This window comes from Diplotaxodon limnothrissa, linkage group LG3 (assembly GCF_057381915.1).
Source record: "Diplotaxodon limnothrissa isolate DT_005_m linkage group LG3, D_limnothrissa_male_GT1.1, whole genome shotgun sequence".
In the NCBI taxonomy this organism is placed as follows: domain Eukaryota; kingdom Metazoa; phylum Chordata; class Actinopteri; order Cichliformes; family Cichlidae; genus Diplotaxodon; species Diplotaxodon limnothrissa.
The window spans coordinates 6,911,609-6,935,776 of NC_140598.1; the positions used below are offsets into that span (position 1 = coordinate 6,911,609).

Below are 24,168 nucleotides of genomic sequence, written 5' to 3' on the forward strand. Positions count from 1 at the left end.
CTCAGCGATGTTAAAAAGGCCTTTCATACAGTCAATGTGAACAAGAGCCAGGTCCTGATAATATTAGTGGCCGCCTAATTAAATCTTGTGCTGATGAACTCAGTCCTATATTTCAGGTTATTTTTAACAAATCCTTGCAAACACAACATGTGCCCTCTCTTTGCAAAGAAGCAGTCGTGGTTCCTGTCCCTAAATCTAAACGACTTCAGGCCTGTTGCCTCACTTCAGTTGTCATGAAAGTCTTTGAAAAAATCATCAGAAATGTGATTATGAAGAGACTGAAGGTCAGCTGGATCCAATGCAGTTTGCATACAGGCCCAACAGAGGAGTGGAGGACGCACTTTTGACTTTACTAAATCTGATTCTTAAACATGTAGAGAGTAAAGGGACTTTTGCAAGACTTCCTTTCATTGATTTTTCTTCGGCTTTTAATACAACACAGCCCCATATTTTAATTAAAAGACTTTTAGAACAGTTTGAAATCAGGAAAAACCTGGTGGGCTGGATTTTAGATTTTCTAACTGACAGGTCACAAAGAGTGAGAATAAATGGGGTTCTGTCTGACCCAGTGTTCTCCTCCACAGGTTCTCCTCAAGGCTGCGTCCTATCGCCCTTATTATTCACTCTCTATACAAACATGTGTCAGGGCAGACATGAAAACAGGGTCATTATTAAATATGCAGATGACTCTGTTATTGTCAGCTTACTGAAAGAGGGTGAAACTAACCACGGCCCAGTCATTGATGACTTTGTTCAGTGGTGGGAGGAGTCTTATCTCCAGCTGAACATATCTAAAACAAAAGACATGGTTGTTGATTTTAGGAAACAACAAAATGGGCACGGAGTCACTTTAATTAAAGGTCAGAAAATAGAGCAAGTACAATCATATAAATATCTTGGGACCATAATCAATGAAAAACTGAACTTTGATCAAAATTGCAAATCAGTTTGTAAAAAGGGTCACCAGCACCTTTATTGCCTTAGGAAACTTGTTCATTTCCACATTGACCAAAAAATGTTAACTTTGCTTTCTCGTTCTTTTATTGAGTCTGTTTTATCCTTTTGTTTGGTGGCATGGTTCGGTCAGACCTCTGTCACAGAGAAAAACTCTCTGAATCAGATAGTGAGATGGTCCAGTCGTCTGATAGGTGAGCCACAGTCTTGTTTAGCCTCCCTGTACTCTGAGCAGGTACAGAGGATGGCTTTATCAATCCTTAAAAATGGTTCCCATCCTCTAAGGGGTGAATTTCAGCTTCTTCCCTCAGGACGGAGGTTTCTATTTCTGAGATGCAGGACAAAGCGTTATAAAAATAGCTTTGTCCCCGTTGCTGTCACTGAATTAAATAAGAACTGTTTTTGATTCGAAATATTAAAGTATGTGTCACAGTGAGTTTTATATATTTACTAGGTATGTGTGTTTTTAAAGGGATGTCAAATGCTGTCATTTGTCTGTAAAGCAAATTTACCTTGCCTTTGGGTATAAATAAAGTTACCTTACCTGCAGACGCTGTGCGCAGAGGTTCAGGAGCAGAAGTCCCGTTGTAAACATATCACGGCAGACCCGACGATGTTTGCATGAACGCGCTTTTTTTAAAAGTCAGGTCAAGGCTCCAAAAGCCCAAAGGCGATATAACAGTTTGTGTTTGCTACATGGATCATTGGAGTTCAGCTTTCCTTTGTTATATTTCTTTAAGAGCTCAAAATGTGTTCATTACATAAATCAAATGTAATTTTCTCTGTAGCACTTCATAGATTTCATAAGCAACACACTGTAGTTGTTCACACAAAGCATAAAGGTAAAAACAATATACACAGTGTTATCTTCATTTTAGATGTCACAAAGTATTTGCGGCTCCCAGTGTTTTCCCGAACCCTGACCCTTTGCGTGGAAACCGGGTCCAAAAGGCTCTTTGGGTGTTAAAGGTTGCTGACCCCTGCACTAGGCCCAACTGACACATATATTTGATTCCAAATACAAAAAATAATGTGTAACCTGCTGGAAGAATGTAGGAGGTTGAGACAGGATCTCAACACTTGGTGTCTGCAACAAAAGACAACAATATGTGGGCCGATCGTGGCTCAAGAGTTGGCAGCTCGTCTTGTAATCGGAAGGTTGCCGGTTCGAGCCCCGGCTTGGACCGTCTCGGTCGTTGTGTCCTTGGGCGAGACACTTCACCCGTTGCCTACTGGTGGTGGTCAGAGGGCCCGGTGGCGCCAGTGTCCGGCAGCCTCGCCTCTGTCGGTGCGCCCCAGGGTGGCTGTGGCTACAAGCTTGCCATCACCAGTGTGTGAATGGGTGGATGACTGGATGTGTAAAGCACTTTGGGGTCCTTAGGGACGAGTAAAGCGCTCTACAAATACAGGCCATGTAATGGCAGAAACATTCTCTAGTGTAAATCCTGACTAGTTCATTAACTACAGATCAGTTTCAGTGAACATTATTCACAGAGGGATCTGAGTTCCTTATACCAGACTCTACAGAAACTGTAACACTGTACAGCTCTGCGACTCAACAATATGACAACAATGTAACACACACTAGAATCATCAAATAAAGCCCCACTAACCACTAGAACTAGAACTAACTAACTAGCACTGGACACTTGCATATTAGAGATTTCTACCACCATGGGAGGCGAGATATCATCCTTGAACCAGAGCATCCAGCCCTCAATTTCGGACATAAAAAGCGACGTGGCCAGGCATGATAACACTTTGACTGAACTGCAGGACTGTGCCTCGAACCACTCTGACACCATCGCCACTCTCCAGGCCACTGTGGAGCGTTTGTCTGCGGAGGTAAAGAAGTTAGATGAGAGATGTGGAGCTCTTGAGGCACTCCAGGAGGAATCATTTAAGAACTGCAGGAATACCAGAAGGCACAGAGGGACCCAAGATGACTGAGTTGGTTCACACCTGTTGGCGGAGGCGCTATCTCTCGAGGAGAAGCCACTCATCGATCGAGCACATAGAGCGAATCGCCAGCGTCCCAAACAAAGTCATCTTCCTCGGCCCATCATCTTGAGATTGCACTACTACCACATTGGTGAGGAGATTCTGCTGAAAGCTGCAGAGAACAAGAACCTGATGTATAAGGGTTTGCAAATATGAGAGGAAGACTACGTGGGATGACCGGCGTCAGGTACAGACTGCTATACCCTGCAAAGCTGTTAGTGACCCATGGTGATGTGAGGAAAAGCTTTAGCGATCCCAAAGAGACCGTAGACTACGCGGAGAAGGACCTCTCCCACCCACCTTCAAATGTATTAAAAGCAAGGATATATCTATATGTCTAACGCTGACACAGCACTGTGTTTCTTCTTTTCCCTTTATATTCCATGTAAAGGTGAATATGGAGCGTTTATGGCGATTTTCTGAATCACGGGCAGATGAACTTCCCTGAAGTGTTTCCAGCTGGGCGTCGAGTGTTTGACCGACGCATGAAACGACACGTTTGTGAGTATTTGTGAGTATTTATCACACGGCGTGCTGCGGGGAAAAGCCTGAGAAATCCCAGAGAAGCTTCCTTCCTGCCAGTATACGAGCCCACCAACAGAGACAGGACCAGTTCATCCTCCATCACTTACTGTGTGCACACGTAGCAAATGTTAAAGTTCAAATGGTGGTTTTGTTTGCAGGGACTGTGAGTGGATGGAGATCCTGGTCCTCCTCAGCTGTGAGTTCTTCCTCTGTCATGAGAACCTCAGGGGGAGAACATGTGCTCACTCTCAGCTGCTTTAACAGGAAAGAAGCTCTTTTAGATCAAAGCTGAGAAACTGTTTGTAACAGCGAACTCTGTCACCTTTGTCTCCTCAGCCTGCTGCTGGACAGGCCCATGAAGCTCTGCTGTAAAGGCTTCCATGTCCCAGGCTTCACCTTTACCTGCTGACCAACGGGAGGCGTGGCCAAAACAGCGATGGGGAGTGGAGCAGCAGGTAGCAGAGGTGAGCCTCTTGTGTGCAGCCTGTTATCTGTGGGACCAGGGAGGACGTGACAGCAGATGTTGCTGATTCAACATCTGTGTGACAGCTGGAGCAGCACAGTCTGCAGGAAACATCTGTGCATGTAGGAGACACCAAGGTGTACATGGTGGAAGCAGACGACTGACTCAAGCAGCCTCACATCACAGGCTGCTGGCTACAAGCACATGACCACAGTGACTGGTTTCACTGGTGTCTGTCCCAGTCTGTGGCAGAGACACAGGAAGTCACAGACAGCCTGCACACAGCGTTTCCTCTGGAGTGTGTTTCACACCCTGTTTGTGTTTCTCACTAACATGTTGTAGTTCTTCCTGCACACAGCAGCACTTTGATCATTTCTCCTGCTTTTCTTCCTTTTCTAGCTTTTATACACTGACAGTAACACAAAACTCCAAAGTCATCATTTGAGGAGCTTCTTAAGAGTTTCTGTGAGTTTAGTGAAGTCAGCCTCTCAACAATAAGTGTGTGTGTGTTGATTATCTAATGTTCAGAGAGGACTGCACTGATGTAGCATCCAGGTGAGCAGCTTATGAGCCAACAGGGGAAATTTAGCTGTATTATTGTTGTTTAAATGTAATAATTTATGATTTCATGTTCCAATATTTCACTTTTCCCAACGTTTTGTTATCATTTGGTCTGAAAACCATGACAAACAGCAGTGTTACAGTTGTTAGCATTAGCTGCTATAGAGCACTCAGTCACTGTATTGGTGTTAGCGACATGAACATATCTGAGCTAACTGTGTGTTCCAGATGTGCAGCAAACCCAACTGTCCCTGTGTTTTCCTGCTGTAGACATTATCCCCATGATGCTGACGTCCTCTGGTGGGACGAGCTCACACATTTATGGATTCAGATGCTAACTGGACCAGACTGGTGTCAACCTTTGTGCTATAGAAGCAAATCAAAGAAGAACCAGTTGAACCTGAGCTGTCTGTAGTGGTGACACCAACACCATGTCACCTGCACATGCTGACCCAGGGTCAGTGTTGAACCTATAAGCTGTGTCCTCACAGTTCAATATGTCCTCACTGCACAGGTCAATGACATCAGAGCTGTAATGTTGTTCCCGTCTCACTAAAACTTCTGGCATAAGGTGACTTTTCTGGGTGATTCCTACTCCAGGGTCACCAGTTTGAATCCCTCTGTTACTGCTGGGAACGTGCTGCTAAAGTGCCCTTGAGCAAGGCCACGTCCAGCTTATGAAGCCAACCCTGGGCTCTGCTTGCTGGCAGTGACAGAGTAGATGAAACAGCTCAGTGGATGCTAACTCACAGCTAACAGCGCTCTGTCATGGATAAGTGAAATAAAGCTGACTGACCCACAGCTGCACACAAACACCTCCAACACCTACAGGTCAGCAGGTCCACTGCTGTCTCTGATGGGCCCAAACTTTGCTTGTTCAGCGTTTGCTGCTGCTGACTTTGAAAATCACACCAAACATGGAATCAAATATATCGACTCGGCTTAGACTACAGAGAAGCTCGGCACTGCTCACAAAACTCAAACACAAAAGGCTTTTTAAAGACAACAATCACTTTGACAGACACACAAACATGACTGAGTACAGAGCAGCTGCTGGTTTGAAGCCACAGAAATGTTCAAATGTTTAAACACACTGCAGCGTTGCAGCCGTGATGCATTTGTGCTGCTAAGGCCACACACATCAGCTGCCTTACATTTTAGTACCAGTTCATCTCTGACCATGGCAGCACAGTCTTTCCAGTACAGTGATGTTGGTGGGGACAGTGGGGACTGATTGTTCATTGGCTGTAAGCCAGTCACATGGACGTTTAACTGGTGCTTTGATTGCTCTGTAGTCTGTTGTGCCTGTGAGCTGCTCCTAAAATGAGACAGATTATAATTGTCACCATTCTGTTAATGACTCTTATTATGTGCGCTCTCCTCCACTGTCACACTAAACACATTAAACCTTTATTTTTGTGTAAAGTCAGGATTTATTGGCTCTTCTTAAAAGCGTCATGAAGTGCAAAACTCAGCAAACATTATACAAAAGTAGATTTAGAAGCTGAACTGAAAACATTTAAAGTGACAGTCAGCACAAATCCAGCTGACATCTCCATCCAACCCAAGTCTTCATTTAAAGTCATTATAACTGTGACACACGTTTGTTACAGTATTAATCCTGCCTGATGCTGCAGGGCCAACATCATGAAACAGGCTCAGCATTTATTTCCATTATGAAACTTTATCATTAAAAACAAACCATTGTTCTGCAGTCGTCCCAGGACTGTCGGTCAAACGTTCTCTCCACATGTTTAAGGCTGAGCTCACTTTATCGTCTGCCTGAAGGAGGAAAGCAGATGTTACTAAACATCACAATAAAACATATGAAATGGGTGCACATGAGGAACGTCTGCACTGTTAAAGCCATGCAAACATCTTCACACATGAAGCAGCAACACCTCTCAGTTTAGCAGCAGCTGGTAAAAGCCACAGTGATCCTGGAGCCTCCCTGAAGGACTCGTTCATCAGTAACTGTCAGGAGGACGATTAAACCTTCTGCACACGTCCTGTAGTTACACACTCGGGAGGAAAGACGACGTCCTCGCTCTGCAACATGATCTGTGTTTCATCCAGGACGCTCAAACACAGACTGGTTTCCAAATATTAGACGCACTGGTTCTTCATGCGTTTCTACCTGAGCACTCAGAGTCATTTCTACAACAGGCCTCCTTCACCTGCTGGTGCCTCTGTTTCTGTGTTTGGCTGTTTCCATCAGTGCCTGATGTTTGTGATCTTTGATCTGTTCTGAAGTCTCTCTTTGTGACACAAATGTTGTTTGGCTTCTTTTGCAAACAAGGCAAAAGAACTTTAATGGATTCATTTGCTGATCTTACTTTTCTGATGCAAAGCCGTCCTTTCAACGCTTTAGAAAGAAAACCAAACAATGTTTTTAAAACTTTCCCAAAATGTAAAAGCTATTAAAACCATAAACTTCTGCTCCTTGATCATGTGATTCTTCTTCTAGACTGTCTGTAATTGTTATTGCTGATTGTCAATAAAGTTGTTTTTTATAAGTTATGTTGTAAAGGAAGCTTGTGGCGAGGGAGGAGGGGCGACTAAAAGCAGATTCATATAGTGGGAAAGTCCTCAGGTCATGTGAGGATATTTACTGATGCGTCAACACTGTCAGATAAAAGAGCGGCTGCTGCATTTGTTCTCCCACAAATAAGTTTGGTGATGAGTAAAAGAATTACAGATGATGTGGCAGTTTATACTGGGAGCTGGTAGTGATGTTACTGGCTTGAACTGGGTGGAGGACGCACTAATATGGAGGTATGTGGTTTGCTGGGACTCTAGCAGCGTGCTAGTGAGCACAGGTGATATGTCTTCAGACTCTAGGCAACATATTGTTTTTGATATACTTCATTTACTGTATAGAATCAAACACAGAGGGATAGAAGTGGATTTCTTATGGCTCCCTGTGAATATCGGTGTTGATGCAATGAACAGGACGATGAGTTTAAAAAGGTGCAGCAAGAAGAAGTCGTGCAGGTTTGACTATAAAATACAGTGAAAGTGAGGTGAAGAGTATAATGAAGGTAAAGATGAAGGACGAGTGGCAGGCACACTGGGACTGTCGCCTCTGGTCTGCTCACTTTATCTCCACCATCTCCACCCACATCACTGACACTCAGCCCCACCCTGTCTCTATCTGTGACCTTTCACCCACTTTAACTAAGGAGGTGATCTACTATGATAAGTTTCATCAGAAGCTTCATGGTAGAATCAAACTGTGTTGGTTTGTTTGCACGATAATGTTAATCACACACACACACACACACACACACACACACACACACACACACACACACACACACACACACACACACACACACGCACACACACACACACACACACAACAATTCTCACACTGGGGTTTTTGCAAATGATATCAGTGACCACAACCAAGACCACAAATAGCTTTTAAAGGAGATTTGAAGCTTTTCTGGCAGAAAGCTTCATGATTTATGGGACTATAACTGGAACAGAATCTACCTGATCACCAATGGTGACGCTCCAGATCAAACCCTGATAACTCATAACCTACATGGTAATTTCAAGTGTGGAGGATGCATTAATTGTCAATACACCAAAAATGTCAAATCATTCAAAGACCCTATAGGTGACAAAACCATTGCCATAAAGGGCTTTATCACATGCAGAACTAAAAATGTAATCTACACAATACAGTGCCCATGCAATAAAATATATATAGGAGAAACATCCCGCCCTCTTAAAGATCGAATTAATGAACACAGAAGTTCAAGAGGAATGATTCAACCAGCCCTGTTGCAAGACACTTCAATGATAAACATCCAAATTCACCATTATTTTTCCGGCATTGAAGCTATTAAACTAAACCAAAGAGGTGGCAACATAAATTTTATCCGGAAAAAAAGAGAAGCATCTTGGATATTCGGTTTTAAGAGTCTGCACCCCAGAGATATGAATGAGCATTTTTCGATCAATGAGGTTTTATGAACTACACCTTTTTTTAAAAAAAATATTTTTATTTTTTTATCCTAATTTTATCAGTTAAATTACTCTCACATGAGTAATGTTTATTCAAGTAATCTTGTTAGTTCAGCCAAAGAAGGAGTAGCGTTCTAGACATCTCATCTTAAGTCTACATTTTAAGTCTAATCTTTAGAGACTTTACAATTTAGAGACATAAATAAGGTTCTTTTAACAAATGTGCTCCCATGTGATGATGTAATCTTGTTTTCTAATTCTAACGTGCTTTTACCATTAAAGACTGCCCCCTGTTTTTGTTTTGTTTGTTTAAAATCTGTGTGTATATTTATAGCATCCTTCTTATGCATTTCATGCACGTGTTATTTTCAGACATATGGGGGTTATGTCACCCCCTCCTCATCATTAATGATCTAGCCCAGTATTTACTTGGGCGGGACTTAACCAATTAACCAATACCTACCTATTATATGTCAGCTGACCTATCTATGAAGTTTTGACTGGTTAATTTGAATTTTTTTCTGTTTCCTGTCTTGTATTTAAGCAATTCTTTACAATGTTTTACTATGACCGTGATGAAGACCACAAGCCGAAACGCGTTGGTCAATTATTAAAGTTGTTCTTCTTCCCTCAAGTGTTGCTGGAGTTCCTGCTTTTTTTATATACAAGTTATATGCTAGACAAAGCAGCAGGTGATCAGTGCAATATAAGGTGCAATGTGATGGGTGGTGGTGCATAGTGAGTGTCCAGGGTGCGAGGGGTCCTTGAGGACGACATTGCCAGTATATAAATGTCTCTGAGGGAGGTTAGTGTCGGGCCCAGGGCCGCTCTGCTGCCCTCACCACCCGCTGCAGTTTCCTCTTGTCCTCCACAGCAGCTGAACCACAGTGTGCAGCAGAAGGAGCTCCATGGTAGAAGTTCATTAGCAGTTTGTGATTAGCATTCTTGGACATACGTAGATCTTGTGGAGATACAGAAATTATTTTGACTGCAATAATATAACCTGCATTATTAACATTGCCTTAATAATATTACTTACAGGATTGATATTGTATCAAAGATGTTTGCCATCATAGTAACCTTTTTCATTACAGGTGTAGCTATGATCATTTTAGACACATTGCATATTTGTGCTCATTCAGAGTTGATGTTCAGTCTATTAAAGGTCTCAAGCTTTGTGAAGCGCTATTTTTTCACAATCCATTGTGTGGGTGACCTGGAACATAGAAGGCCGCGTACACGCTTACAAACACATATAATCTAGAAACTTGCCAGCCCAAAGGTCTGGAATTCATTTAGCTTCTAACTGCATGTTAGTCTACTTGGTAACAGATGACAGGAGAGCAGTTAAGAAAGGGATCAGTCTTCAGGGACCATGTAGGCTTGAAATGTATTACCATGTATGGCAGGTGTTATCAAAAACTGAACTTTTGCATCTCTTTTTACACATTTAACCCTAGAACACTATCGCTAAATATAGTAACACCATCACTAACCCCGGGTGATTTTTACCCAATATAATATACCCAACAAAAAGTACTTGTCATCAAAATATATAAAATATATGACAACACATGACAAATTAGAGTGGTTTTGTTTTATTTTCAGCTGTGCCATATCTAACAAAATGGGAAAAAAAGTTTCATTGGGGGACCCTAAAAAATGCTCCAAAATTTCTGGAAAATTAGCAGTTGGAGAACAAAACAAATCCTGAACAAAAATATAATGATGCTGGAAACTTGGTCTTTGGTTCACCCATTCCTGGGATATTTGAGTCTTCCCTGGTGAAGGCACAGTCTCCTTGACACGCGAACAGCTGCAGGAGAGAGAAACAAAAAATGGCATTTTTTGAGTGGGTAAAAATGACCAGTTGACTAAAATATTTGTTTTTACCATATGAATTCCCTTGGAAATCACCACTTGTTGATATTTATTCATAACCACTGCACTAAATAAGGATAACATGCAAATTCCAGGACCACTCTTACTTACCTATTCCTTACATGCAGTCAGTACACACAGGGTAGTAATGGCATGGACACACCGGTCGACGGCAGACATGGCACCTGTATCGCGTCTTCCTGTCCAAGCCTGAGGGGCAGTCAGCACACCTCACTAAGGGACCACTGCTTTCTGCTGCCACTGGTCCTGCCTCACCTTCAACAGTGCCAGGGGTAGGGATGTCGAGCACGCTACAGATCAGGACTCTGAGTTGACGTGACAGATTTGAAGAGGAGAGCCTCTGCTCTGCCCATGGTTTGATGAGTGCCAATGCCAAAGCCTGCATATAAGACCTCCTCTGCATTTGGTTGTCACCTCTCTTCATTGCATTCTCATTGTGAATGATCCATGAGTTTATCACACCAGCATTGATCATGCCATAGAACACGCAAAGGGGCCATCTCTTGGTTTTTCTTCCACAACCATAGTGAGCGCACATCTGGTCAAAAGTATCGACACCTCCCTTTGTTTTGTTGTAAAATTCAATCACTTCGGGCTTACGAGTGGGTCCTATGCTTGGTTGTGTATGCATGGATGACAGGAGCAGTACAACCTTCTTTTTTGATGCTTTGTCAGGGAGGAAGGACACCAAGGTTAGTTCTTTGGTAAAGAGAAATGCACTGGAGCCTGGCGCGTGATTTTCTTTAACTTTCATCACTTGTGGGATCTCCCTTTTGTTTGCTTTTATTGTTCCCACTAAGGTCATGCCACAGTTCTGCAGCAGATCAATTGCCAGTGGCACAGAAGTGAACCAATTATCAGTGGTCACATTCCTGTTTGTATGGTGATATTGTTTGGTCAGCTCCTTGGTGAAATGCTGGCCAAGACTTTGTCCATCCTGTCGTTGTGTTACAAGTTTCCCCAGGTATGGTATTCCTGTCAGCAGGTACTTGCTTTGAGCATCATTGGCAAGGACAAGCTTGATACCATATTTGGCAGGTTTGTTGGGGATGTACATTCTAAATGGACACCTCCCTCTAAATCCAAGCAACTGTTCATCTACAGTTATGTTTTGACTGGGCACATATAACTTTTTACAGTTGTCAATGAATATTTGCCATATATTTCTAATGGGAGCAAATTTGTCCATGGCCTGTCTTTCTTGCCGTGTGTCAGGGTCATCAAATCGGAGACAGCTAAGGAGGAATGAAAAGCGACCCTCAGACATAGCAGCACGGTACACAGGTGCAGCAGTAGCAGGGTTCCACATTTCTTTAGTAGACAAATGGTTGTCCATCTGGCAACCACTAAAGATACAAATCCCTAGCATTGCATGCACCTCTGCCGGGGTTGTTCTCTGGAAAGTACCTGTTATCTTCCGATACTTCACAGCTTCAGCATCAATACGGATGTTCGTCCATGTCACAATTTCGTCGATGATTTGGTCCTCAAAAAATAATGTGAAACACTTCTCAGGGGTGTCAGCATTTGATGCTTCTGGTGTTGGTCCTGCTGTAAAAGCAGGCATGATATTTCGTGCAGCTGTCCTGGTAGCTGCCAATGTCTGAGGCCGAGAACTCCACTGGAAACCAGAAGTACTCCTGTAAGACTTGTTTTGGAGTCTCACAATATAGGCCATGTCATCATTCACATGGCGGTGTCCTCTCCCCCTGTGACCCACATCAGGTGTGGCAGGGACCGCATCAGGCGTGGCAGGGACCGCATCAGGCGTGGCAGGGACCGCATCAGACGTGGCAGGGACCGCATCAGACGTGGCAGGGACCGCATCAGGCGTGGCAGGGACCGCATCAGACGTGGCAGGGACCGCATCAGGCGTGGCAGGGACCGCATCAGACGTGGCAGGGACCGCATCAGGCGTGGCAGGGACCGCATCAGACGTGGCAGGGACCGCATCAGGCGTGGCAGGGACCGCATCAGACGTGGCAGGGGAAGTAAGATGGGCAGTAAACCTAGAGGCAACAGGTCCTGAGGTGGGAATTTGTCTGGTGGTCAGTCTACTTGAATCATGATGTCGCATTTTTTTTCTCTGATGACTTGAAGTGCTAGGCTCAAAGCAATCACTATCACTGTCATCATCACCCGGTTTTGGAATGTAGTCCACGTCACTGTCGCTGTCATACATCTCTTCTGCTTCCACATGATCAACATCTTCATCACTGCTTTCCCTGAATAGAATATCTTCTATTTCCTTTTGGGTCAAGTACTTCAGTGGTTTCCTTTTTGGCATTTTTTTCCCCTAGAGGACTGCTAGAATTTCACCAGATAGCTATCTTGCTAGCTATTTGCTGAAAGAAATAATGTGCACAGTTATCTAGCTAGCTACATAACATAGCTTTTAGATAAAAAAAAAACAAAAAACTAATCAGCTAACAATTGCCAAGTTAAACAAACCTTACCTATGTGTTACTCACTAGCTGGGATGCCAAAGACACTGAACCTGCAACAGGGTGACAGCTGTAGTTGAAGAGGGACAGTAAATATGGTGAGCCTGAATGCTGTTATGATGTTGTATGATGCTGTTATAAATGCGGCAAGATCGCCTGATTTTATACACTAACACTATCACCGGGTGAAATCCACCCAAAACCTACTTTACCCTCTATCACTATTGCTGGGTGAAATTCACCCGAACACATGCCTGTAGGAAAAAGCGGGATTTGGGGTAGGGAAACACCCACGCCTTCAAAGACGTCAAAGACAATGCTGAAGCTACCCAGGGACCCACAACACTCAGACAAACGCAACATATTGAAAATTATGTAAATACATTTGCTCGGGTGAAAATCACCCGGCGATAGTGTTCTAGGGTTAAGATGTACCATTGACTGTAATCGATGTATTTTAATCTGTAATTGACGCACGAGGGGGCGTAAAACCCTGATGCTATAAAATCATCATCTTGTGTATTCTTAGGGGGAGGCGTTTTGCTGATGTGATGCTGTATACTTCTTCTCCTGCGTGTGTTTTAATAAACTCATTGTCTGATTGCACTCTCCTGAGCCTCTGTTGGTGTGTTCTGTTGCTCAACATTTTTGAACTCGAAACAATCTCAAATTAAAAACCAATGATTGATGCAAAACTCATTTGTTACTTTGGGTTTGCTAGTTTCAGTTTATTTAATATGTACTTTTAGTTATGTCATTTCTTCTTCAAGTAATGATCCAAGACAAAGAGAAGGTAATAAGGCAAAGACGTGGTATTGGCCACTAGTGAAGTGTGTGACTGTCAGGCTGCCAAACAAACCTCTTCTCCAGCACGTCACACTTGTGGAGCTTCCTGGAAACTGTGACTGTAACAAGAGCAGAGATCAGATGTGGAAAGGGCTCATTCAAGTTTAATTCAAATGTATCTGCACCTTTAACTTTATCTGCACCAAGTCTGATCTGTTTGATCATTCACATGATCTGAAAGCAACTTAAAATTCAAATATAGATCTTGGGGAAGAAACACTGACTCCACATTCATAGGAGACTGAAGACATAAAAATAAAAGAAATGAATTAGCCAGTTGACAAGTGTGCTTATTTTAGGAACTGTTTAATATTAGATTTTTCATAAACTCTGAGACATTGTAAGTACATTTGTAAATACACCCTCTAGTGGAAAATTTGTGTTGATGAAGATGAAACAAGGGTTGACATTTCAGCAAACAATGATCCCAAACACAGCCAGCTGGTTTCAGAGAGAGCAACTAAAGCTGATAGAACAGCCATTGACCTGAATCCTCACAGTTTATAGAAGGGGCCCTGTTGATGTGGAGAAACGATCGTGGCTCAAGAGTTGGGAGTTCGCCTTGTAATCGGAAGGTTGCCGGTTCGAGCCCCGGCTTGGACAGTCTCGGTCGTTGTGTCCTTGGGCAAGACACTTCACCTGTTGCCTACTGGTGGTGGTCAGAGGGCCCGGTGGCGCCAGTGTCCGGCAGCCTCGCCTCTGTCAGTGCGCCCCAGGGTGGCTGTGGCTACAATGTAGCTGCCATCATCAGTGTGTGAATGTGTGTGTGAATGGGTGGATGATTGGATATGTAAAGCGCTTTGGGGTCCTTAGGGACTAGTAAAGCGCTATATAAATACAGGCCATTTACCATTTACCAAACATCTGAGCACATGTGATGTGCAAGTTAAGAGCATTTGAGCATCTCATGGTGGTTACCTCGGAGACCATCTGTCACTTTGTGTAGCCACGCCCACAGTGCACAGAATACATGCGTTCAACTAATTTGTCCACCAGGAGGCATCTTCATGCTGTCATCATACACAAAGGCTTTTGTACAAAGTGTTAAACAAACTGCAGCAAGTGTGTTCAAGACTTTTTCCCTGTCTTATTTCTCTTTATTACACATAATCTATGGAAACGTGTGGTTTGATTACTTTGCATGTGTGGATTTGATGGGTTGTTGCCACATCTGGTGAGATTTTCATGTCAACAGAACCTTCTGAAATATATTTCTTTAGAAAATTGGTGACACTGGTGACATTCGTCCAATACCCGCTCTAGAAGAAGCCCTACAGTACAGAGATTCTAAAGACTGCAAGGTGGCATCAGCAGGTATTGAGGTAAGGACAGGAAGAAAGTGGAAGGCTGAGAAGGCAGTTGAGGTGGCAGAGTCACACCTAAGGAAGAAAACACTGGTGAGGGTCTTAGCAACAGGGGGAGCAGGCTTGGGGTACGTCCCAAAGGCCCAGGTCAGCAGGGCACAGGGAAAGGAGAGACACCAGCTACTCCAGGAAGAGGTCCGAGCAGGTGTGGAGGAGGGGCGAGTAAGTCGAGCTGTAGGCCTTAAGCGGCAGGGAGCATGGACAAGGTGGGAGAGCACCTTGCAGCGCAAGGTCACCTGGGCAAACATCATGCAGGCAGACTTCCACCGGATCCGATTCCTAGTGCAGGCAGTATACGATACTCTGCCAAGCCCAGCAAACCTCCATCTGTGGGGGAAGAACGAGACACCTGTCTGTCCCCTGCGCTCTGGAAGAGGGACCCTAGAACACCTCCTTAGCAGCTGCCCAAGGGCCCTGGCCGATGGTCGGTATCGTTGGCAGCACGACCAGGTGCTCAGAGTAGTTGCTGAAAAGATTGCCTCAGCAATCAGCACCAGCAAGCATCATCATGCTCCGAGGAAGGCAATCTCTTTCATTAAGGCTGGAGAGAAACCCCAGGTGCGCCCGAATGTAACAACCGGCCTCTTCAACACAGCCTCTGATTGGCAGCTACAGGCTGACCTGGGTAAACAGCTACAGTTCCGTCAGAACATTGCAAAAACATCACTCCGGCCAGACATGATAATTATTTCTGAGGCCTCAAAACAGCTGATCATGCTGGAACTCACAGTGCCCTGGGAAGAGCGGATCGAGGAGGCCAATGAAAGGAAACGAGGAAAGTACCAGGAACTAGTGCAGGAGTGCAGGGGAAGGGGCTGGAAGACTTTCTATGAGCCCATAGAAGTGGGTTGTAGGGGCTTTGCAGGACGATCACTATGCAAAGTCCTAGGCCGGCTGGGCGTGGCTGGGGCAGCCAAGAAGAGGGCCATCCAGGCTGTGAGTGAAGCGGCAGAGAAAGCCACAAGGTGGCTGTGGATCAAGAGGGCTGATCTGTGGGTAGCTACTGGTACGGAAGTCGGGGCCTGATCACCTTCGGCTGGGTCGCCTGGGCGAGGGTGTATGATGTTGTGAGACCCGAAACACCTGATGACCCCAGGATACAGCACTGAAGATGCGTACCAGTGCATCCAGGAGATGTGTCTTTTATAGTCTTTTATAGTTACAGGAAAGCTTGGCTGAGGTTGGAATTTGCCACACATGGAGTTGAAATGACAAAAGATGAGACTGAGAAAAAAATATGAGAAAACCGAAGCAAAAATCCTCCTTATATATGACTTTAATTATCCATAAAATCATCAACTACAACTATTGAACAGCGTATAAGTTAAAGTAAAAGCTTTAAAACCAAGTTAGTACAAACATCACTAATGTCACATAACTTTGTCTTGGGCAGTTAAAGGCAGTGTTGGGTAAGTTACTTTAAAATAGTAACTTAGTTACATTACTAGTTACTTCTCTCAAAAGTAACTCAGTTACTTCAAGTTACTTGTTACTTTCAAAGTAACTAGTTACTAGGGAAAGTAACTTTGGTTTTACTCAGAATTCTCTTGTTAATGTGTTGCTTCCATAACTTTGCCAGTCTTCTAGCTTGCTTACTTGCCACAAGTGCACTGTGCCACCTACCAATAGAAAGGAAAAGATAATGTGCATATTTCCACGAGAGAAATCCCACGCCTGGACCGTCATTGACTGCTGCCATGATTCTAGCCTACGTCACAGCGTCATGTGCGCCTTTTACATCCAACACAAAAACTGCAGTCGTGGTGCTTTCAATTGTACTCAGAACTCGGAAATTCTGCCTTCTGAATAGGAAGATGTAGGTAACACCAGACTGCAGATGAGCTGCATACAGGGCTGGACTGGGACAAAAAAATCTTTTTGACTAGATTTTGACATTAGACATTTTGACTAGAGACCGGCCCACCATTATAGGAAAAATCATAAAGCCTTTGAATGAAAATAAACACTGTTGTGACAGTGATGTACACTGTTTTGACGGTATATATGCATCAATCTATCAATCGTTTGTTGTAAGATTCAGATACCATATTTCCCGGACTACAAAGCGCACCTGAATATTAGCCGCACAAGCTAAAATCAGGGGAAAATCCTGTTTTGTACATACATTAGCCGCACCTGACTAAAGGCCGCAGGTGTTTCAATGTTGACTTATCATATGTAAGAGAATATGCACAAAGCGAATTGTCAGGAAAGAGATGGCTGTTTGGAGACACACCCCTTTTATTAATATTTTGAAAAACAAGTTGTGGATACATATTTGCATAACCTTTTAGGTATATGTACAAGTAGCGGTAATTACAAGTATGAAACATGTGCTGTGCTTCATAAACGACTAACAAATGTAGTACATAACAATAACCTACAGCACACCAGAAAAATAGATTCGGACTACCTTTTAGGCTCAGGTGGATGGATGGATGTATGGATGTGCAGCGACACGGCTTTAACAAGAAGAAAAGTCAGTCATTCACCATCTTTCTCTTCTTCCTGCGCACTAAAACCACCAAAGTCCTCTTCTCCAGTGTCGGATACGAACAGGCTCAGGGTGGCTTCGTCATCCACTCTCAGCTTCTCTCCTTCGTTGTCACTTACAAAACCAAACAAATCCTCGTTGTCAGCGTCAGAGTCGAACACCCTCAGAAGGGCCGTGGCGGTGTCCTCCTCTCCATCATGCAGCATTCAGCCCTTCGAAATCTGTTGGTGATCATTGATGTTTTCACACTTTTCCACGCTGTCAGATTCCACCGGTGGAGTTGAGCATAACTTGCTTTTCGCAAGTTTATCACCGCACATCATCCACGACTCCCGCTGAACGCGTAGCGCTACTTTGAAGTTTGTTTTTCGCGCTACTTGTACGGCACTATGTTGTCTGGCGGATGGACACGTGACCAACACACCACTCTTGAACCCCGATACTGTGTGTCTGATCACATGCCCTTCCGCCAGGCAACGTAGTGCCGTACAACAGTGGAACAAACAAAACAAATCGTCTTACGATATGACAAAAATCATGGATAATCCATAGAAAAGCCGCACCTGACTAAAAGCCGCAGGGTTCAAAGCTTGTGGAAAAAGTAGCGGCTTATAGCCCGACAATTACGGTAATTATTTTTTTAAAGTGAGACATTTTAAATGAGAATAAGAAAGAAAAGTATTTCTTTGTGCCCACCTCTCCCTGTTAATGCCCTACCTGGCCCCCTGGCAACACTTTGCTAGATCCACACCTGCACAGTTACCAGCTGTCAGCTACCTAAAAAAAGGATCCTGGTGTTGTTTGTCTCTCAGAAACAGTTCATAACTTCCCTTCAACTCATTCATGTCACCTAAAAGGTAAACCTGTTTCTCCATCACAGCTCTGATGATTCAGTAAGGACAGCTCCTGGTTTCATCTTCATGTTTCCCTCTCACCACATATCCAAACCGACATCATGACCAGCAGCTTTACAGCTGTGGCTCCAGCAAACATCAGCTGATACTAGAAATTAATATTAAATAAATTCTAACAACAGCTGATCAAGCTTAAACGTGCTGCTGTTGTTTAGCACGACATCCGCTGGTTTCCTCTTTCGGCGCAAAGTGAGCGATAAACAAACAAGAGAGCCGATCAGCTGATCACTGATCAATTTTCATGATTGAAGTAGAAACGGGAGAGGGGGGGAGAAAGAGAGAAGAAGAGGCAGCTGTGCAGCAAAGACACAGAATAACTCCAGCTTTGTGCCTTTTTCATTGTAGCTGATTTACGGGACAAACTCTGTTCCTTTTCACCTCAATAAGAAACGCGTAATATTTTCTCTGAATACCAGACGGGACGGTTGGCAACTCTAATAACTTATGAACAAAATAAAGTTCAACATCATTAACTTCATAGCACCCACCCAGCTGTATAGAAACTCCGTCATGCTAGCTAGCACGCAGTACGGAAAAAGTCAGAATAAAGAAAATAAACTCCACCTAAACTTGGTTTATATCTGACCCAGAGAGACTGCAGGTCATAACTTCTTACCTGAAGTTCAGTTCACACTTGGACCGGTTAACACTGGTTAAAGGTGAGTCTGTCACGGTTCTTTGTGACCCAGCATTTTAACTTGTATTTTATATTGTGCTTCTGAGTCCTTGGTTGTGCTGTTTTGTGGGGAAACAGGACGTGTATCACTCCTCCTGTTTTCCCACAGCGTTTACACTTCAACCTGCTGTTGGTGGCTTTTTTGCTGTGACATGTAAAAGTCACAGTGGTATAGTGTCTCTTTAAGACAACCCAAGTTGAGGGTTAATGTTGTCATCGGTATGCGCCACTGCCCTCTCTGTGAATGTGTGGACATGTGCTTGCACGCTAGTGCATGAGGAGGGACGGATTTTATGTTTTACCTCTCCAGACACCTTTCTTTTGCAACGTTATGGGTTGTACGAACACTGTTCTATGTTTGTAAACACTATGTTTGTTAAGCTTCAGCCGTTCAGCCGGGCTTATATGGTTGCCGAAGAGAAGGTCGATCGTGGCTCAAGAGTTGGCAGTTCGTCTTGTAATCGAAAGGTTGCCGGTTCGAGCCCTGGCTCGTACAGTCTCGGTCGTTGTGTCCTTGTGCAAGACACTTCACCTACTGCCTACTGGTGATGGCCAGAGAGGCCGATGGCGCAATGTGGCAGCCTCGCTTCTGTCAGTCTGCCCCAGGGCAGCTGTGGCTACAACTGTAGCTGCCTCCACCAGTGTGTGAATGTGAGAGTGAATGAATAGTGGAATTGTAAAAGTGTTTTGAGGGTCTCGAAAGTGCTATATAAATGCAATCCATTATAAGGTGCATTAAAGGACACACTGTGGAATTCCCAGTGTGAGTGTGTATTCTTTTGACTATCCTGCTAAGTGTTTTTGCCGCCTCCTCTCAACCACTAAACACAACCCGACGTTACAGACACTTAGTAGTTGTTGTGAAATCTGTTTATGTTGTCCTAGTAAGGCTACCATGAGGGCAGCCACTAGAGGTCGCTAGGAGACCGGTGTGTATATGTGTTTTCCAGAAATTGATGTAGCGACGTACACTGCTGCTACAATTCATAAAAGTGGTTCGTGCTTGAGAACCCTGCGTCTTATTGCCTCCGAACATGACAGTAGTAGAACTGACACACAAAACAAAACAACAACTACACTAACTATATACTCTGCAACACACCCAGTGAGCTTGATTTGAAGTGGGTTTAATAAACACATTGCAATGTGGAGAGAGCATCCCAGTGAAACACCAGGACCATCTCTGTGGCCACCGCCCTTACATCTTACATACAGACACACAGACAAAGAACATCCACAAACTTTCACATGTTGGCCCCTCTCAGGGGGGCTATACCTCCGCCCTCACAGAGAGAATTATGACCTTGTTTTCTGCTTGGCCGTCAGCTAAAGAGTTACATCCCTGATAAGCAGAAGGAGCCTCACTGTCTGTTTAACGTCTCCCATTACAACGGCCTCACTGTGGTAACTTTCCACATGCATGTAAACTAGTGACAGGAGTGCTCTTACTATGGTAAAGTGAGAAAGTGATATTACTATAACTAATGTGATATGATTAAATATGTGATTAATACATGAGAAAAGAAATCTGCCACCTACATCCAGAGCAACATCACAGACACTCTGGACCCCTGCAGTGTGCCTACTCGTCCAACAGGTCCACATCAGACACCATCACTGCTGCCCTTCACTACTACCTCTCCCACCTGGAAAACAAAGACTCCTACATCAGGGTACTTTTGGTTGATTACAGCTCCGCTTTCAATCCTGTGATCCCACAAACTCACTCACAAGCTGGCAACACTCGGCCTGCACCCTCCACCCTCTGTGACTGGCTACACTCGACCTGCACCCTCCACCCTCTGTGACTGGCTACACTCGACCTGCACCCTCCACCCTCTGTGACTGGCTACACCCGACCTGTACACCACCCTCTGTGACTGGCTACACTCGTCCTGCACCCTCCACCCTCTGTGACTGGCTACACTCGACCTGCACCCTCCACCCTCTGTGACTGGCTACACCCGACCTGTACACCACCCTCTGTGACTGGCTACACTCGTCCTGCACCCTCCACCCTCTGTGACTGGCTACACCCGACCTGTACACCACCCTCTGTGACTGGCTACACTCGTCCTGCACCCTCCACCCTCTGTGACTGGCTACACTCGACCTGCACCCTCCACCCTCTGTGACTGGCAACACTCGTCCTGCACCCTCCACCCTCTGTGACTGGCTACAGGACTGTTTGACTGGCAGACAAACACTGGCGTCCCACAGGGTTGCGTCCTCAGCCCCATCCTCTACACCCTGGTCACTCATTACTGTGTCACCTCCAACAAAGACAACATCATTTTGAAGTTCACGGATGACACTGCAGTGATCGGTCGCATCACTGGAGAGGACGACGTGGCTTATAGGAGAGAGGAGGCTGGTCTGGTGTCACGGTGTGAGGACAACAACCTCACCCTCAACACTGATAAGACAAAGGAGATGATAGTGGACACGAGGAAGAAGAAGAGGCCTCACCAGCCGCTGTTTACCCGGGAGCGTGAAGTGGAGAGGGTGAGCAGCAGTACCTGGGCGTCCACATCAGTGAGGACCTCACCTGGACACTGAACACCACACAGCTGGTCAAGAAGGCTCAGCAGCTGCTGTATTTCCTGAGGAGGCTGAGGAAATTTGGTATGTTGGCCAAGATCCTCAGCAGGTTCTACAGCTGCACTGTGGAGAGCAGCCTGACAGCTGCATCACTGCATGGTACGGCAGCACTACTGCAAACCGCAAACGCCTGCAGAGAGTGATAACAACTGTGGAGAAGATCATCAGGACCCCGCTGCCCTCTCTGCAGAGCAGCTACCATCACAGAGTCCAGAGGAGAGACACACCTCTGCCCTCGAGACGAAGGTTCAGAAGTGTGAAATCTAGAACATCCAGACTCAACAACTCCATCTTCCCCACTGCTATCAGACTCCTGAACAGCTGACCGACCTCAAACTGCAGTTTGCACATCAGGTCACTTTGCACACTAAGTTCATTTTGCACATTAAACTCCATGTACATCCATGTACATCGACATCTGCAGACCACACGTGTCTTCAGTTACTTATTTGTACTTATTTGCAGTGTTGGAATTCGTTCGATTTGGGTCAGAGAAGAAAGCAGACTGAGTCCAGGTAAGGTGTCAAAAATAGTGATCTTTATTTCACACTTTGCACAGAAGTGTGGGAAGAAAAACTTGCAACATTCTTCGCAGGGCGGATGCTCTTTTCATTCTTATATTACCCTGATGACGTCACACAGTTAGACCTTACTGGAAATGATATCAAGTTCCCCCAACCCAACAGTTCTCCTTATATAGACATCAGATAATACTTTTAGAGAAAAACAAGTGTGTTATGTGTGTTATTGGTGTGTATTTTGTGAAATTGTGAGACGATGTCCTGGGACAACCTCCTTTTATTAATAAGTGTGTATGTGAGCGAACGTGCGTGTCTTACATAACTCTGTATGTGCATGTTTTATATAAGCCTGCAAATGAAGTGGAGGCCCAACTGGACCCTCAGTTTCGAGAGGTGTACACACAATACTGTGGATAAAATGATGATAATACGCATACATTAATCTTTACTCAGATAAAACAAAGATTATGCTGTCATCAGATTCAACAATGATAAATGATTAATCAATGATAGTTATGATTATAAAATGTCAACATAAGAATACAAAATAAAATATCTCTTTTCCACAGCAGTTATTTATCTTTTTATTTTATTTTTTTATATTATTTTTTATCCTCATTTTTATGTTTTTATTATTCTTATCTTGTTCTTTTAACCCTTATCTAACTTGGCATTGTGCATGCTCTTTCTTCTGTACATATGACAATAAACGCTTTGAATCTTGAATCTTTGAATCTTGAATCTGTTCACATCTGTATGTTTCAGCTTTGTCCTTCAGTCACAACCTGGTGCATCTTCATCTTAACTTCCTGCTTCTATCGTGGTTAAAGCTGATGAATCCTCTGAAGATCAAACACTGATGGTGTTATTGGAGCTGAGTGAAGTTTGATGGCTTTATTATCCACGCTGTGACACATGGCAGCTGTCAGAGCAGAACACATGAAGTCAACAGTTGTGTTTAAATTCAGTTTAAATTCAGGGACACGGAGCCCCTGTTGATCCTCTACCAAATCACACGAGCCACGGTGTGAGAACGGGTGTGGGTCACAATCAGCCAAGGTTTTGGGTGAACCCATTGTGAGATCTAGCCCCACCCTATCATGTGATTTCCTGTGATCAAATGGCCCAGGATGTGAGTGGGCATTAAGGTGTCCATGTCCCTCTTTGGTGACACTCCCATAGGGCTTAAAATCTGGGACGCTCCACCATTTGACCTTCGAACTGAAAAAGCTTCTCGGATGAAGGTGAAAAGTCTTCAAGCAACTTAAAGAAGTCCAGACGCTTTTCTTTCCAAGCTCCTTCGACAACATCATTCATAGAACAACTTCCAGCTTCTTTTGCTCGGCTACAGTTTGGATGGATTTGCATTTAAAGATGCAACAAGACTAAAATGGTTAGGGTCAGGAGGTCAAAGGTCAGAGCTCCTGTGGGTCTGAGGGCGGCCTCACGCTGGAGAAGGATGAAGGAGTCTGACCTGAGCCAGTGTTTGACATGAACACATCAGCACTGCTGTCAGTGAGCCTAACGACAGCCGTTAGCATCATTTCAGTGTTTCAGTCATAAAAACACTTCCTGTCACTGTGGTGGTTACAGTGACATCATGCAGTTTGTGCTTTGACCTCCAGAGGGCGACAAATCAGCACAGACAGAGAGCTCCATTCAAACTTTGCTGCCATCAGGAATAATTCTTCAAATATAATCATCAGTGTTTGAGCAGTTATGATATCAGGGACAATCTAGACATGTGTGACAATACTGAACATGTCACATGACACACCTCAAACATCATGTGATCCACTCTCAGTCTGCACTTTCATTCATGACTTCAACAGGTTGAAACGAGCTTTGAAGAAACATTCAGTGAAATAAATCTTTCATGGATTCATGTGAGCAGCAGATGAACTTTGTACCAACAACATCTTCAATA

General features: G+C 44.3%; 1 protein-coding gene across 3 annotated transcripts in view; it reads left to right on the forward strand.

Annotated features, from left to right (window-relative positions):
* LOC146634344 (protein NLRC3-like) overlaps nt 1–24,168 on the forward strand; it is a 329,883-nt gene that overhangs the window by 88,124 nt on the left and 217,591 nt on the right. The window lies entirely within an intron of this gene.